Source organism: Triticum dicoccoides, chromosome 1B (genome assembly GCF_002162155.2).
Source record: "Triticum dicoccoides isolate Atlit2015 ecotype Zavitan chromosome 1B, WEW_v2.0, whole genome shotgun sequence".
Classification (NCBI taxonomy): Eukaryota; Viridiplantae; Streptophyta; class Magnoliopsida; order Poales; family Poaceae; genus Triticum; species Triticum dicoccoides.
The window spans coordinates 482,035,431-482,051,437 of NC_041381.1; the positions used below are offsets into that span (position 1 = coordinate 482,035,431).

At 46.3% G+C, this 16,007-nt stretch overlaps 1 long non-coding RNA gene across 6 annotated transcripts; it reads right to left on the minus strand.

Moving 5' to 3' along the window:
* Window positions 1-2,798: 2,798 nt before the first annotated feature.
* Window positions 2,799-6,668, minus strand: LOC119342893. Of its 6 annotated transcripts, none has more exons than XR_005165786.1 (4): window positions 6,253-6,654; window positions 5,895-6,117; window positions 3,716-5,748; window positions 2,799-3,586 (listed from the first exon to the last, which is right to left on the minus strand). It is a non-coding gene; the product is annotated as an uncharacterized LOC119342893 (long non-coding RNA). The 6 variants fall into 6 exon arrangements; XR_005165791.1 differs by lacking the exon at window positions 2,799-3,586 and having other exon boundaries at window positions 3,608-5,490; window positions 5,671-5,748; window positions 6,253-6,668; XR_005165790.1 differs by lacking the exon at window positions 2,799-3,586 and having other exon boundaries at window positions 3,608-4,505; window positions 5,365-5,748; window positions 6,253-6,655.
* Between the last annotated feature and the right edge of the window lie 9,339 nt (window positions 6,669-16,007).

The window sequence follows — 16,007 nt, forward strand, 5'->3', positions numbered from 1 at the left end:
GGAAGGCCTAGGCAAAGATGTCAAAGTTCCAAAAATTTGATGGAGTCAAATGGTGGTGAAACCAACGTGAGGACCTCGGGCACGTCGTTAGCTTCAAAACGAGCCAAAGAACACTCAAATCGGAGTTCGGATTGAAAAGTTATGATGAAAAAGGTGAAGAAGGCTGATGCTGAAATTCTGTGCAATGTCTCTGGTTAGGCCGGAAGTTCCGGGCCTAGGGCCGGAAGTTCCGGGCTCCGGAAATTCCGGGGGTGGCCGAAAGTTCCGGGGGTCGCGGAAAAAGTCTCGGTGAGCCGGGGGATTTTGGGTAAACTCTTTGTTTAGCCCAGAAGTTCCGGGCAAGGACGGAAGTTTTGGGGACGGAAGTTCCGGGGGTGTCCGGAAGTTCCGGGGGTCGTGGAATTTCGTCCGGGACGAACCCTAAATTCCAGATCTGAGAACGGGGGCGGAAAAACACGATTTTTCGGGGAATAATGGGGAGATTTCGTGGATGGAAATGGGGGAAAATATGAGGAATGCTAGATCCACTCATAAGACAGTGAATCCATGGATCAAAATCAACAAAACATCATCAAAACCAACAAATCATAAAAAAAATTGGGGGCAATTTTTGGTGGGGATTTTTGGATTTAGGACGAAATCAACAAAATCAAGCTAGAAAACAAAGGGTAGGGGCTCCAAAAACGTGATCAACGTGGCTCATGATACCAAGATGATGTAGGGCGAAACCCTAGGGGCCGATCTTTCACGTTTGGAGAGGATCCCTACGAGGAGCACGAAGAACGCGAGAAGGGGAACGAGGATCACGGGGAAACACAAGAGGAAAACACTCAACCAACGAGAATATGATCACACATGTGCTAGATCCAAGAAACACAAAGAGATACACGGTCCAAATCCAACAAAGGACAATACAAGTGGTGGTAGTTCATCTCTGAGAGGAGGTCTTGAATCCGCGAGGGATCTTCCCGTAAAGGGGTCTTGAGTCCAGGTGGATTTTCTCCGAAGAGGCCGCGGTCTCTCACGAGGAGGAGATCCGTATGAATGAGCAAAGCTCTATCTCAAATGAGCTAAACCAATGTTAACCCTCACTAGGAGGAGGGGGTGGTATATTTATAGTCTAAGACATGAAGGGGTAAGTGGGAAAGGGTTACATGGGCTTCGGCCCAAGTCTGTGCACGCAGGCAGGCCGGAAGTTCCGGGCTCCAAAGGTTTCGGGCAGGTTCCGGCCGGGTTTCGGGCTATCCAGAGAGTTGGCGCGCTCGGGGCTGGTCTAGACTCCGGGGGCCGGAGGTTCCGGGTAGGCCGGAAGTTCTGGGCTGAGGCCGGAAGTTCCGGGCTTTCCAGAAGCTTGTCCCTGCTTCTTCTTCCTTCTCCTCTTCCATTTTTGGCCTTGGTCCTTGGATCCTCCATGGTCGTCTCGGTTGTACCTGAGTATATGCAAGGCCCATGCATGAGGTAGTAGCCATGTCTCACATGTGGAAAGTGACAGTTCGAAGAGGAGTGAATTCACCTTGTGTCCAATGACGTATGTTTGAGGTCTCATCATATGTCCTCTTGGGGCTTGGAGAGTAGTCGGGGTGTACATGGGGATGAATGTGGGATGCTCCGCATCAACATCCCTCCAAAAAATAAAAATATTGTCGCCATAGGCAACATACAAAAATAGGCAACAAATGTTGATAAAGCACAACAATGATCATTTTGATAGGAATCAAAATATGACACATTATTCAGAAAACAATTATAAGCTCAATGTGCAGGCAAAATGATACTAATTTATACATGTACTTGATATGCACACAACAGGATCCATTTGAAAATAAAGTAGTCATTTTTACATTCCAGTTTCATCTACCAGATGGCGGAATCCATATGTGTTTGACACTTTATTAATCATCTGCAAATTTTGAGTGGTACCTTCGGGACCTTGTGATAAAAAAAAGAGATGTTGAACTATTGGCATAGATTCACCCAGGCAAGAGAATATCTAATTAGCACCGTGATTCTAAAACAAAATTATCAAATTTTAATACCGCTCAATAAGTATTGCTTCATCGCCAGAAAAAAAAAACCTCAATTGCCTTTGCAAAAAGCATATCCGTATGCGGAACTCTGTAGTGAAGCTTTGCCTGTTGTCGTGCAAATTGTGTTGTCTCACCAGCTTGCAGTCCTTCTCCGGAATATGCAAATTCTTTCTTAGACTGTAGATTTACTTCGACCACATGCTTCAGAGTTCCCTAGCAAAAATTAAAAACTCAAGAATACATAAGTTTGCATTATAGAAGTATAAAGCTATGAGAAGCATTGTTGTGTATACTCACTTCGAGCAAATTAACAGCCACCTAATTCTTTCAAGTTTTTCTAATGATATTATCATCCACATAGTTCTGTTACAATATACATAGTACGTCGCTAGTCCAACAATTAGTATTCAGGTCCTATATACCATCTAAGAAAATGTAAGCATGTTTTCTTCCTGCTGGTAGCATGTTCCATTGACTGTTCAAAGTATATATCCAGTGATGTTTGGCTATATTTAGAAAATAATGCATTGTCCCAGATTGAGATTAGTCATGCTGTTACATTGGCAAATAGAGTGTGTACATTGGGATATTTTTTCTAACAATAGAGACAACTAGTAAACGTGCACGTGCAACGCACGTATCAATTATTAACCAAGTAATTATATGCACATATAATAAAAATATGAAATTTTCCAAAAATATATGAATTAATTATAAACAAAATGTTGCAATGTCCACTAGGTTATGTTTTCAATGTCAGAAACCATTGCAGATTTGTGGTCGCGTTGCCGGATAATAACGTAAGTTGTTTCACCATTTAGTGTTCTTACAAGTTTTAAAAGAAGATCAAATCTACTGTTCTTGCACACGCATTTTTCTTCCATGGAACTCTAGGATTTCAGGATTGAATTGTCGCCTACATAAAGAATTACTCCCTCCGTGAGCATCACTCGTACGCAAAATGGGTATATAGACAGGAAGGAGGGAGTATATAGACAGGACAGTTAGTCAGCAACATAGAATGGCCTCCGTGAGCATCACTCGTACCCAAATGGGTAGCACAAATATTCAAAAAATCTGTCTAGCACACGTTGCCATCCAGTGTTTGAACTCGCCTACTGATGGCAGGTTTATTTTATCCCTGCCCCCACAAGAGCCAAATGAGGCATACTGTTCATAGATGTACTTTGTCCCAAGACCTGAAAATTTCAGCAAGTACTTGTCCTAGAACTGCACTTTCAATAATTTAGTTGTACTCTCTTTTCTAAAGGGGCCAAGACTGCTAATTTATAGACAATCTGAAAGTGTTCAGAAGTTCCATACATCCTCATGCTCTATGCCTAAATGTACATTGATAATTCAATCAGTTTCCGCTATCAAATTGAGTTATTACAAGATAAACACCAACAGAAGCTCCGCACATGTCACCAACAGCAACACCTTCTCAGCCTTGAAAAACAACTATGAAGAGTGTTCTTACGATTAAACCATATATATGTATGCAAGCACTGGCTCAATAACTTCACTGATATGCAAGGCAGCTCGTCAACATGTAAAACCTGCAGTGCATGACAAGCCTCTAAAATCCAAACGTTATGAAACCAATTTATATATTTACTAAGCTTTTCAGAATACTCATTTTACTAAAAATGTGAAGAAAATGAAAAATGGATAAAATTTTGACTGACATTCACCACGTCCAGTTTTCAGCAATAACAGTGAAACAAAAGATGTTGGTCTGCATCTGCAGCTAAAGTGCTGCACACACATACAACAAAACAATTAGTATGTTGCATCTTCCGGCATCATTAGTAAGCAGAGCAAAAGGAATAGACTAAGCAAGTCTTCTTTACCATCCAAGGTTATCCATTTTCATAATGAGGTTACCGACTTTGTACATTCGACTGAATTGTTCTGCAAAACATGAAGGCCGTATATTTCATCAGCATGGATAATTGCTATGAAAGAAAGATAATGTACACTCAGTTCCATTGTTCCGCTAGTAGTAATGGTATCTTAAGTGATAGGAGTTTGATTATGTTTTCCTTAGAATGCATGTCGTTATGGTCTTAGATTTGCTGCACTCCTTCCATGCAAGTTGTAGAAATATAAAATGGCATGGGATTCTAGGAAAACAAAGTGGGTGTGGAACACACTGACTATAAACTCATACACATATGCTCAGTAAAATTATAGAAAACAAATAAATGTTGTATTATCTATATATGCTTAGTTAGACATATAAGAGATTAAGTTGTTCACTTTGTTTTGTTGTATCAGTTGTCTCCTTATGCTGGGCTCATGGACCTGTGCGATGAAGACAGAGTATAAGTACAACCTTTCATTACTTATACATGGTAATAAGGAGCAGTCAATAGCAATGATTCACTCAGAAAGCGTTCTGACACTGAATATATGTATGATAACTGAATAATTGGTTTCAAGCCTCTTGATATGGGAGACGCTATCAACAGGCACCTGTGGGTTACAATTATATAAGGATATTAGATGTGATTTAAAACAAAAATATATTGAATAGTAAAGTACATAAGCTGGAAATATATGTACATGATTAGCCGAAGTGATTTGAAATATGTAACAACCAATAGTCTGCAACAACACTAACAAGCTGGAATCAGAAAAGAATTTAAATATAGCGGAAACAAATAAATGTAGTGTGGTTTTAATTATAGTTTTGATACTGCCAAAGATTATTATAACTATCTTATCCCGGTAATTTTAAAGAACCATGCTGCTAGTTCTTTATGAAGGGCCTCCAATCAGAAGAACTGCTACCAGACCCTTGTAAAGACCTATGCTCAAGACCATCACAAACATCTAAAACTTTTTACTTAGATTACAGGGACTACCATAAAAAATGCTTGAGAACCTCGAGATTCAACCTGACATCATCCAAGCTTCTGATTTGGTTGTACAAAAGTCAAATGAAATGAGCTAAAGAAGAAACTGAGCAAAGATTTAAATTGTAACAACTCCTTATGGTTCTCCCCTTTCTGAACTAAACTAACCAGCTATGCACTGTAATTACTCCAAAATATGCATGCCATTCTTTATACATGATACTAAAAAAGCCTGTAGAAATAGAACAGTCTTGATACTCTAGATTTCTAAACAATCATAAAGGGAAGATTTTTAAACACACATACTATATTTATTCTAAGCTCACACTGAAATGGTGGTGGTTCTTGAAATTGCTTGTAATCTGGGGGTTGAAGACAGCAACATAGATTCATACCATTTCAGAATTATATGTGTGCTTAGAAGCTGCGCTTCTAAATAATACAATTGACAAGAACATCGAATTGGGTGCACTTACAGTTGGTTAATTGATTGTATTTGGACAGCAGCAGGAAAAAGCTTGCACTCTTCTGAAATTTTTTATGCCTGTTTCTCTGCAATGGAATCTACAAGTTGTACACCCTTTTCAAACTGCTCATCAACACTACCAGGGAGCAATTTGTCAGGTAATCTATGTTTCGAATGCCCCAATATACTGAGGTTAAAACATCATCTAATACTTTCTGTACAATAAAGTACATTCTGCATCAAATAATCCTTTCTGCTTACAGTGCTGGAAACTGTTCAAGTGAAAATAGCTACCGATTATCAGTGTTATACCAACCTTCACTCTGGGTGGTCGACATAGCAGCTAGCTCCCACCAAGTTAATAATTAGACGAAGAAGGTCCACCCGCCTACCTCTGCCATGAAACATCATAAAAGATGATGCATGCCGAATCTGAGTTTGCAATTCTCATCACACACCCAGATATCTGATGTATGTCTAACAAAATCTAACACTCAACAAATGTAAGCCTCAAAGAACAAAGAGATGCATTCCTCTCACCTGAATCGTGATGCGTGATACCGAGGAAAAATGCGATCTCCGCCAAGTCTGCACTCTGCAGAACCCCAACCATCGGCACCAGGTAAAAGCAAGCGTTCCTATTTCAGTGCGGCGAAAAGGGTGGACCAGGAACCTTATGTTGGATCCTAATGTTATCCTCGTCGCGGTCGAGGCTGTCCCCCTGCCAGTCTTTGCGTGAACGCGATCTGTTGCCCAGCAGTCTCTGGACCACGGCAGCAACATGTCAGCAAACAAAACCCTTAATTCAGTAACTCTATGAGCCCCAAAATCTGTCTCAGAACGCTCAACGGAGGACGGGCGGGACGTATATGCCAGGGTGGGCGAAGGGCGTACGTACCGAAAGAAGACACTCTAGGATGCGGTAGCGCTCGACGCCGGCGAAGAGGAGGGACTGCGTGGGCGCCCTGGCGCGCGGATAGGCGAGCACCGCCAGCACGTGCGGATCTCAAACCGGCAGGGAGCAGTGGGCTCCGCGCCGCCGCGACGCGGGCTCGCGCGCGACCTCGTTCGCCGGAGGCCGCCATGCGTGCACTCACGTCGTGCTTAGGAAGGAGCAGGTGCGACCGGAGAGGCGAGGGGAGCTGGTACCGCCGCACCGGGGGGTCGCACGCGGCCCCGTTTGCCGGCGGCCACCCCGCGCGCGCCCACTTCGTGCTCTGGGAGAAGACCGGTGCAGCTGGAGAGGCAAGGGATGCGGGCGCCGCCGCACCGGGGGATCGCGCGCGGCCACCGGCGGCCTCCTTCGCCGGTGGCCGCCTCACGCACGTTCACTTTGCTTGGAGGAGATTTCTGCTGCCAAAGAGGTTAGCGCTAAATTTGGGATAAGATGAGAAGGTTAGCGCTAATTTAGGGGTAGGATTACGTGGGTTCCGAAGACCTTTCGTCCACTCCTGCGTAGTACCAGGTATGGCAGAGTTTTTTTTTTTTGAACAGAGTATGGCAGAGTTTTCGTCTGCCTTTTTGATTTGCTAGACGCACTTGCAGTGAGGGCAGGCTGTTATGTCAATGATTAGATCTAAATGACGGGGTATGAACGTGTGGTTCTCATCGATCTGACTTGTCGTGTGTACATTATATGGAGTGCGTTTAATGAAGATAATGTTTGCTCTTTTAATAGTAGTAGTAGATAATAGATATTGTCGTGCAACAATAGCAATAAAGGAATCCAGTTGATCTCCTTGGCATCCTCATATGAGTTGACCCTGTTCATAACATAGCTTTACCCGATGACACTCACCTCATGGGAGTCTAGGAATCTTCAACTCCTAAGCCTGCTCAAGGACGGGATTCGGCGCTCAGCGCTTTTTTGGTCATGTACAGGTTGCATAATATGCCAATTGAGCAGAGCATCACATGGATGGAAATCTCATAGTAGCAAATTCTCAATCCAGATATGAGGGGCTCCTCCTAATAACTACTACCACTAATGGAATGGTCTAAACACAATTAAGGTAGAAGAGACGATCAAACCTAAGGTTGTAACCTATAGCGCGCGTGTGGAGACTCCTCACACACTCTGCCGTTGGTGATGATTGGTCGGTGCATGCCCGAGGAAAGGGGAGAGGGGGCCGACGGGATAGCGCACCAGCACAGAGAAGCCCTTGTGGAGGATCGACTTCGCTGACGGGAAGATCCGAAGATGGGCTTCACACCGTCGGTCGCCAGTGCCACCTTCAATAGATCACAGCCAACCGCCGATGGAAGAGTGGATTCGAAGCGCCGCCTCCTTCGATTCATGACGATAGTCAACACCAAGACGATCGTCGCCTAGGAGCGTGGGCTATGACCAACTGGAAGAGGGAGGGCGCCGGGTGGTCGAATGAGAGGACGGCGGCGGGTTGTTCTGGTGCGTGAGGAAGATATGGTAGGTCATGGGAAGAGGTGGAGAGCGTGCTTTTCAAATTTTTTTCTGCTGGCCGACGTGGTATTTTTTTCCTGCGATCTTTTTATGCATGGGATCATACGAGGGAGAGGTTGAACCATCGCTTGGTTCCCCCGTTTACTTGCCTCAGGTTTCTGGATGGTAATTGGAAAAAAAATCGATGGAAGACGTGGGTGGGTGGATGTATCGATAGCTAGCGATAGGAGGGAGGTCGAACCATCATAACATCCGATTCTCCTTGAATAGTAGAGATCACTATTGGTAGAGATAAACACAACTTTCCTTGTTTACTTGTAAACTAAATCGAATTTACTTGCGAACATCTTTAACTTTTTAGTCAAAATCATTTGCAAGAAAGATTCCCATTCTTGGAAATATAATAATCAATTCGGAGATTGCTAAAAGCGATGCTTCGCTACATAGAAAAAATCATATTACCTCAGTTTCTTAAAATTCCAAGTTGCAGACGATGCTTGGCCTGACATCACACAACTGCAAGAACACTAAGCGCTAAAAGCCTACAACTACGATTGACCTACATGCTGGCAACTAAGGACCGTGTAAAAAAATCAACACAAAGTGATGCAATATTCCATAGAGAAATTTACTAAGCCCACCAAATTTAGCCAATGTTCCCGTGTGAAATTTTCATGTAAAGAAAAACTGCAACATATGAAACAACTATCCGGATCTGAAGCTGCCACCTTAAACCATCTAGTAGTCCTCAGAATACTATACTGAAAATTGTTGTCTAAATTTTGAAACCGCGTGTTCGAATCGTTTGCCTACAATGCTATTATGAATCAAAATATATGTGTGATTTTTTAAAACAAAGTTAATTGTACTTAGCAGGGTCATAACAAGAGCATATCAACCGACATCTGTTCTTACTAGCACCAAAAGAAAGGAAAAACGCAAGGCAAGCACTCCCTCCATCCCAAAATAAGCATCTTTGATTGAGTACAACTTTGTAAAGTTATATTAAATCAAAGACACTTATTTTGGGACGGAGGGAGTATATCAGTACACGGCAAAAATATTAACATGTCAAATGGTGAAAAATAAAACTAACTTTAAAACTAATTTGTCCTTTGGAAAAAGGCATAGTAACAAGAAAAATCGATGCAAGCTAAAATCATTTATTGTACTACTTTCCTTAGTAGTTGATACCGGAATGCGGAAATACAACAAATTAATTGCCAGATTTATTGTACTACAGTTTGCTGCCGGTCTACAACCATACCACTGGTTAAAGTTAGAAAGATGAACCGATAATAAAATTCGTATTGAAGCAACACGGACAATAAAAGTTATATGAATGTGCACATCTATGTTTCATGCTGAAAGAATTCAAAGAGAAGCGATATTCACCTTATATGTCCAGATCTCCTTATCGGGTTTCTCTTTATGAGCAGTTGGCTGCCCTCTTGTTTACCAGGCCTGAAAAATCACACCAACCACCAAACCAATCTATCAGTAGCACAAGAGACATCCATAATTCATTCGATCAGGAGAGGGAAACAACTACCAACCAGAATACTTGTGAGAGTGCACACTGTAAAAAGTTGTTTGGCTTCCATGTTGAACTTAATCTTGGCATTGTTGTTGACGAACTGCTTGATTGGGAAGCAAATTTTTTTCTTCTGCACAAGCTTTCAGACCAAGATTATCCAAATATGTTGCCATTTATCCTAACCTAAGAAATCATATCAACCAATGAATATGAAGCCCGGAAGAAAAAAGACACACAGTATAGCTATAAGTGCAAGTATTCTGGAGTTTCTATCTCATCATAACCGATTGCTCCTGCATAATGGCGGCATATCAAGATCTTTCTGGTGGTCGCCCTGAAGTTTGCATCGAATGATGATGGTCGCGCTGGCGTTTGGAGTTATTAGATGATGTGATGGACTGCAGACCTTCTTGGTGACATGAAGACAAGGTGCGCCGCACCCGCGGCCAGAAGCAAACAAGGAAGTCGACAGCCGTGAATCAACAGCGCCGACCCGCCACGCTTTGGAACCACGACCTCATCTTCCTCTGTCCGTGATTAGGCCAGCGTCGCCGCTGTCCGTGATTAGGCGGGCGCAAGGGACGGGAGGCATCCCTCACCTGGATCCAGAAGGCGCGCGGCAGCGGCTGGAGAGGTGGCGGGGCAACGAGCAGAGCTGGCGGCGGCGGCGGCGGTGACTTTTCCTGGAGAGAGATGGGATCGGGATCGAGAGCAAGTTTTTTTTTGATAGCAATCATATAGCTTTATTACGCAATAGTTGGGCCTAAATCGGCCATTACAGCGTCAGCTACATGAGTTGGAACATCCACATCCGATACAAGAACTCCTCCGTTATGGAGAGATAAACCTAGCTTAGCAAGATGATGAGCCGGCATGTTGGCTTCCCTTCGACAATGAATCACTTCACAAGATGCAAACCAGAGGTTCATTTGGAGCTTCAGGTCGTTAATCATTTGAGCCTGCCTAAAGAAGTCTGGACTTCGTTTATTGAGCGCTTGTTCCATCAGGAGGGCGCCAGTCTCGACAATGAGGTGCACAGCGTCGAGCTCAGCAGCCACGTCCAAGGCCTTTTCCACCGCTATTAGTTCAGTGCCAAACGCGTCTGTCACGTGGTCGCTCCGCCCTGCACGAGCCGCCACCACCTCTCCATCGCTGTCGCGGACTACCACCCCCCAAGCACCCGTCTACGCACCTGGGACGTGGGCTCCATCCACATTAAACTTGAGCACATCGGCCGGCGGGGGAAGCCAGCGTTGTGGTGTTGCATGGGGTTTGGCAGTTTTGCTGAAATAGCCCTCATACTCTTCGGTCGTGCATGCAGCTCTGCAAGCAAACTGCTCATGCTCCATTGGCTTCTCCCCCTCCCTCACTTTGTTCCTCTGTGTCCACCATTGCCACCATGCCACAACAATCAGCATATGGTGTTTCTCCAGAATCTTCCACAAGGTGTCAAACGTTGCCTCCACAGAGTCGCACACCTCGAGTCGCTGACGAACGTGTTCAAGCCTGAGTGCTCGCCACACGTGCTTAACTTCCTGGCACTCCACAAATAGGTGCTTACCAGACTCATCTGCGTGAATTGCATAGAAAGCATTTGTGATCATGTATGGTCATGCCCCTCCTACAGAGGATGTCCTTGGTGGCTAAGGTGTTGTGCGCCATCCTCCAAATGAAATGCTTGATTTTTCCCGGACAAGGCATGCGCCAAATTCGCTTCCATTTGTCCTGCCCACCATCATTCAGGTTGCCAGCTTCCAGTTGAGGGTGCCCTCCATTTTCCCCACCAGATTCAGAGATAGCCCTTTTTAGCTTGTACGCCTGTCTAACCGTGAACATACCCTTGGGGTCAAAGTGCCAAGCCATGAAGTCGACAGCGCCATCCCGCAGAGGCATTTGGAGTATCAGATTTGTGTCCTCTTCCCAAAAAGTGTCATGTACAAGCTATGTGTGTCCCATGCACCTATGATGGGGTCAATTAGCTGTGAGACTCTGGTCAGCAAGCTACCCCCTCTCGGTGTAATCACTTTGCGCGACCAGGCTCTCGGGATCCAAGGGTCTTCCCATATCTGTATACTCTCACTGTTGCCTACCCTCCATATAACACCTTGCTTTACTAGCTCAATGCCATGGCAGATGCTTCTCCATGCATATGACATGTGTGCAGTCTCCTCTGCCTCGAGAATAGAGCTATTGGGGTAGTATTTGGCCTTCATAAGCTGAGCACATAGGCTTTTAGGTTCTTGTACCAATCTCCACACCTGACGGGCAAGCATGGCGATGTTAAAGTCATGAATATCCCGAAAACCGAGCCCACCTCTCCCTTTCGACCATGTGAGTTTTGGCCAGCCCACCCAATGGATTTTATTCTCATTGTCCTGCTGGCTCCACCAGTATCGAGCAATCATAGCGCTGATCTTCTCACACAAGGTTTTGGTCAAGTAGAAGACGGACATAGCAAATGTTGGGATGGCCTGCGCCACTCCCTTCACCAGGATTTCCTTCCCTTGCCTGGAGAGAGTTCTCTCATTACAGCCCTGCATGCGAGTCCATATGGCGTCCTTGATATAGGAAAATGCCTTCTTCTTAGATCGTCCAATATACACCGGTAGCCCCAAGTATTTCTCATTGTATGCCTCGCTATCAATATGAAGAGTGGCTTTCACTATGTCTTTAGACTGTGTTCGGCAATTCTTGCTAAACATGATCGCTGACTTCTCATGGTTTATACACTGTCCTAAACACTGCTCGTAGACTGCCAATATCCGCTGTAGCTCCTCAGCTTCACTGGCCTGGGCTTTCATGAGTAAAAGCGAGTCATCAGCAAAGAATAGGTGCGAAATCGCAGGTGCCCCTGGACAGATTTGGATGTCGTTAAACACCCACCCTCCTCTGTGCGTCATTAAGCATGGCTGACAACCCTTCAACGCAGATCACAAAGAGATACGGCGATATGGGGTCCCCTTGACGGAGCCCCTTGGAAGGTTCAAACAGTTCAGAGAGATCATCATTGACCCTAATTCGATACCTGACAGTTGTAACACACTTCATGACGAGTTTCACCCAACTTCTAGCAAAGCCTAATTAGATCATCATGGCTTCTAGGAAAGACCACTCTACCCGGTCATAGGCTTTGCTCATGTCCACCTTAACCGCAGCCAGCTCCTCCTTGCCCGCTCTCTTGTTCATCAGAAAGTGTGATATCTCATACGCCATCAAGATGTTGTCTGTGATCATTCGCCCCGGCACAAAGGCACTCTGATTGCCTGATATTATCTGTGGCAAAACAAGCTTGAGTCGATTTGCGAGGACCTTGGAAATGATCTTGTACAGGACATTGCAGAGACTAATTGGCCTCAGGTCCTTTATTCTCGAGGGGTTTTTGACTTTTGGTATCAGCACCACCTCATATCATTCCACCATGTGGAAGCTCACCTCCCCTTAGCACCTTCATCACCTCCTCTGCAATATTCTTGCCCTTTAACTGCCAATATTTCTTGAACACCACAGCATGCATGCCATCCGGGCCTGGAGCCTTGAGGTCCCCGATGTGGTCCAAGGCAGCCTTTATCTCCATGTCAGTGAACTCCGCCATAAGACATTCATTCATGGCCCGTGTGACCTTTGTTGGCACCGAACGAAGAAGTTCGTCATAGTCGTGATTACCATTAGAAGTAAACAGGCCCTGAAGGTAAGACTGAGCATAGTTAGTAAGATCTCTCCCTTCTTCCACCACAACTCCATCCTCCCTCGTGAGCCGCCTGATCCGATTGGCTTTCCTCCTCGCCAAGGCATAGCGGAAGAAGAACTTCATATTTCTACCACCCTCCTTCAACCACCATGCATGAGCGCGTTGCCTCCATTTGATCTCTACTACCTCCTCCAAGTGATCCACCAGACAGCGCAGCCTCACTTCTTTCGCAACCTTTTCCAGGATGATATCTCGCTTCCTACACTCCCAATGCACGTTTCGCTTCCTTCAGCTTCCTCTCTGTGTCTCCTAGCACCTCCTTGATCCATCTCGACAGGTCAGCTGCCACCCCCTTCAAAGCTGCAGCTACATCCACCTCGCCCCCCTCACACACCCTTCTCCATGCTTCCTCAATCACCAGGTCACAACCCTCCTTTCTCAGCCATCGTGCTTCAAAACGGAAATCTCCACTCCCTCCCCTCCTGTTACTCCCCATATCAACCGTGTCCACCACTATGGGCATGTGATCAGAATGCCTAGGCGGCTCATTTCACACACGAAACTCCGGGAACACCGTACACCACTCCATATTGGCAGTCGCCCTGTCCAACCGTTCGCAAATGTATCCCTCCGCATTGGTGCAATTGTTCCGCCACGTGAAAGTATCTCCTTCATATCCCAAATCACTCATCTTGTACCCTTCTAGCGCCTCCCGGAATGAGTTCATGCATCCCTCCGCCCGATCTACTCCACCCCTCTTCTCCTCGTTACTCAAGATCTCGTTGAAGTCTCCCATGCACAACCAGGGTCGTCCATCTTGGTGTTGTTGCTGAAGGAGGTGCAATGCTCTCCATGTTTCCTTCTTCCTACTAGCTTGCGACTCCCCATAGACCCCGGTAAATCTCCACACCACTCCATTCTCCTTCGTGATATCGACATCAATGTGCCTCCTCCCTATAGACCGCAGCGAGAGATTTATACCCCGCTTCCACAAGATAGCTAGTCCTCTACTCCTCCCGTCCGGATTCCTCACACACATATTCACCAACCCCACCTTCCATCGATACTTCTCCATTTCCTTCTCAAAAAGCTTCGTTTCACACAAGAACACCACATCGGGACCCTCCGCCCTCTTGAGATCCAAGAGGCCACGAACTGTCGGGCCGTTTCCGAGTCCCCGGCAGTTCCAACTTACTACTCTCATTGCTCCCGGCGGGGCTGCTTTTGCAGCCCGGCCGATATTGCGTTTGTTCCATCAATCACCCCCTGACATCCACCCTCCATGTCCACCCTTCCCCTCTTCATGGCATCCTCGTCCTCTACCATCTCACCACCTCTCTTCTAGCCACTGATCTTTGTAGTAGGCCCCTTGTTCTCTCTGCCTCCCTTATCCTCTCGTCGAACTTTCTTGTAGGTTTTAGGTACATATCCTTCCTTCTTCTCCTTCCCTTCATTTTTTGCACGGTCCACATTGGCCTTCTTCCCCTTGTCTAGGCTCGCTCTCTCCTTCTCCAAGTTAACCGCAGGGTCTGCAACATTTGTATCTGCACCCGTCACAACGATTGCTTTATCTCCTGTAGTATCTCCTTCCCTTCCCTTCTCCCCCTTCCCCCGTGCACCTCTTCCTTCCACTCCGCTACCCAATACCTCGAACTCCAATCTCTTATGTTGCACCGGTCCTTCTCTAGCAATGGCCTTCTTACTTAGGCTGGTCACCTCCTCGCCGTCCTCCGTTCCCCCTCCGCTTGACCTAGAGTCCGGTTTACGCCATGTGAGGCTATCGCTCCTTGATCTTCCCCCTGCCCTTCCACTTCCATAATTCCTCCCCCCGCCCGAACCACTGCCACTCCCACTACCATGGAAACTGCTCCTCCAAGGTATCCCTTCCTCCCCCCTATGCCTCCCCATATCTGCTCACAGCCATTTCCCATATTGAGCCTTCTCCCCCTTCTCCAGTCTCACCGAGCAGCCTTTGTCCACATGCCCCAGCATCCCACACACATAGCAAAAATCTAGAAGGAACTCATATTCAAAACTGCAGAAATGCATCTCTTCTTCCTTCATCTTCTCTCCTTCCACCATCCTCTCCTCATCACTTTCGACCTCCTCATCCACGTAAAAGCCTCGCATAATTGGTCTAGTGATTGGCATGCGGACTTTGATACGTAGGTACCTCCCCATTGCCGAGCCATCAACCCCCGTGCCCATCTGCACAAACTTGCCCACTAGATTGCCAATGTCCTCCACCGTGTCCTCATCAATCTTCCCAAGTGGCAAACCAAACACCCGGATCCAGATTGGAACCTCGTCAAAAACATATTGCTCTATTCTCTTACTTGGCACGAAATCCACCATAACAACCAAATCATTGTCGAACATCCACGGACCCTCCTCCAGCGCCTTCGGTTTCCCAGATTCCTTCTTGAAGGTGAAGAGAAATATGTTCTCCCCCAATTCCTTGCAATCCACCCCCTTCGGCGGGCACCAGCAGCAGCCCAGCGAGAAGCTTATCGCCTCCGGGTGCGACGGCCGATCAGACAAAACCTTCCCAATCGCCTGGATCTCCCCTTGCTTCCCCTTCACCCTCGTCGTCCATCGGATCTTCACCCCCTTCTTCTCCTCCTCCGAAAGCTTCATCTGCTCCAGCAACCCAGCCACCCTCTCCATATCTCATGTTATCCTCTTCGCCCCGAGAAACCCTAGTAGTGGTGTATTACGGTCACGTGCCCTAGGACGCACGCGAGAGGTTTATGGTGGGGGACGGGCTCGCAAGCACGACCAGGAGACCAGGCGCGGATGCTCTGATCTCCCGGCGAATCGGCGGCGAGATCTGTACGGGCTAGACGAACGACTAGCAAGGACCAGGGAGGGAGATCAATCGCCTCCGTGATCGCTGGATCGGGAGCAAATTGGGAGTTGGGGGGAGGCGGAGACGTGAGTCTGAGTTAGCGACAATTTTTCTCTCTGTGTTCGGTCGGGGATGTGTAAGAAGTGTGGGCTATTTTCCGG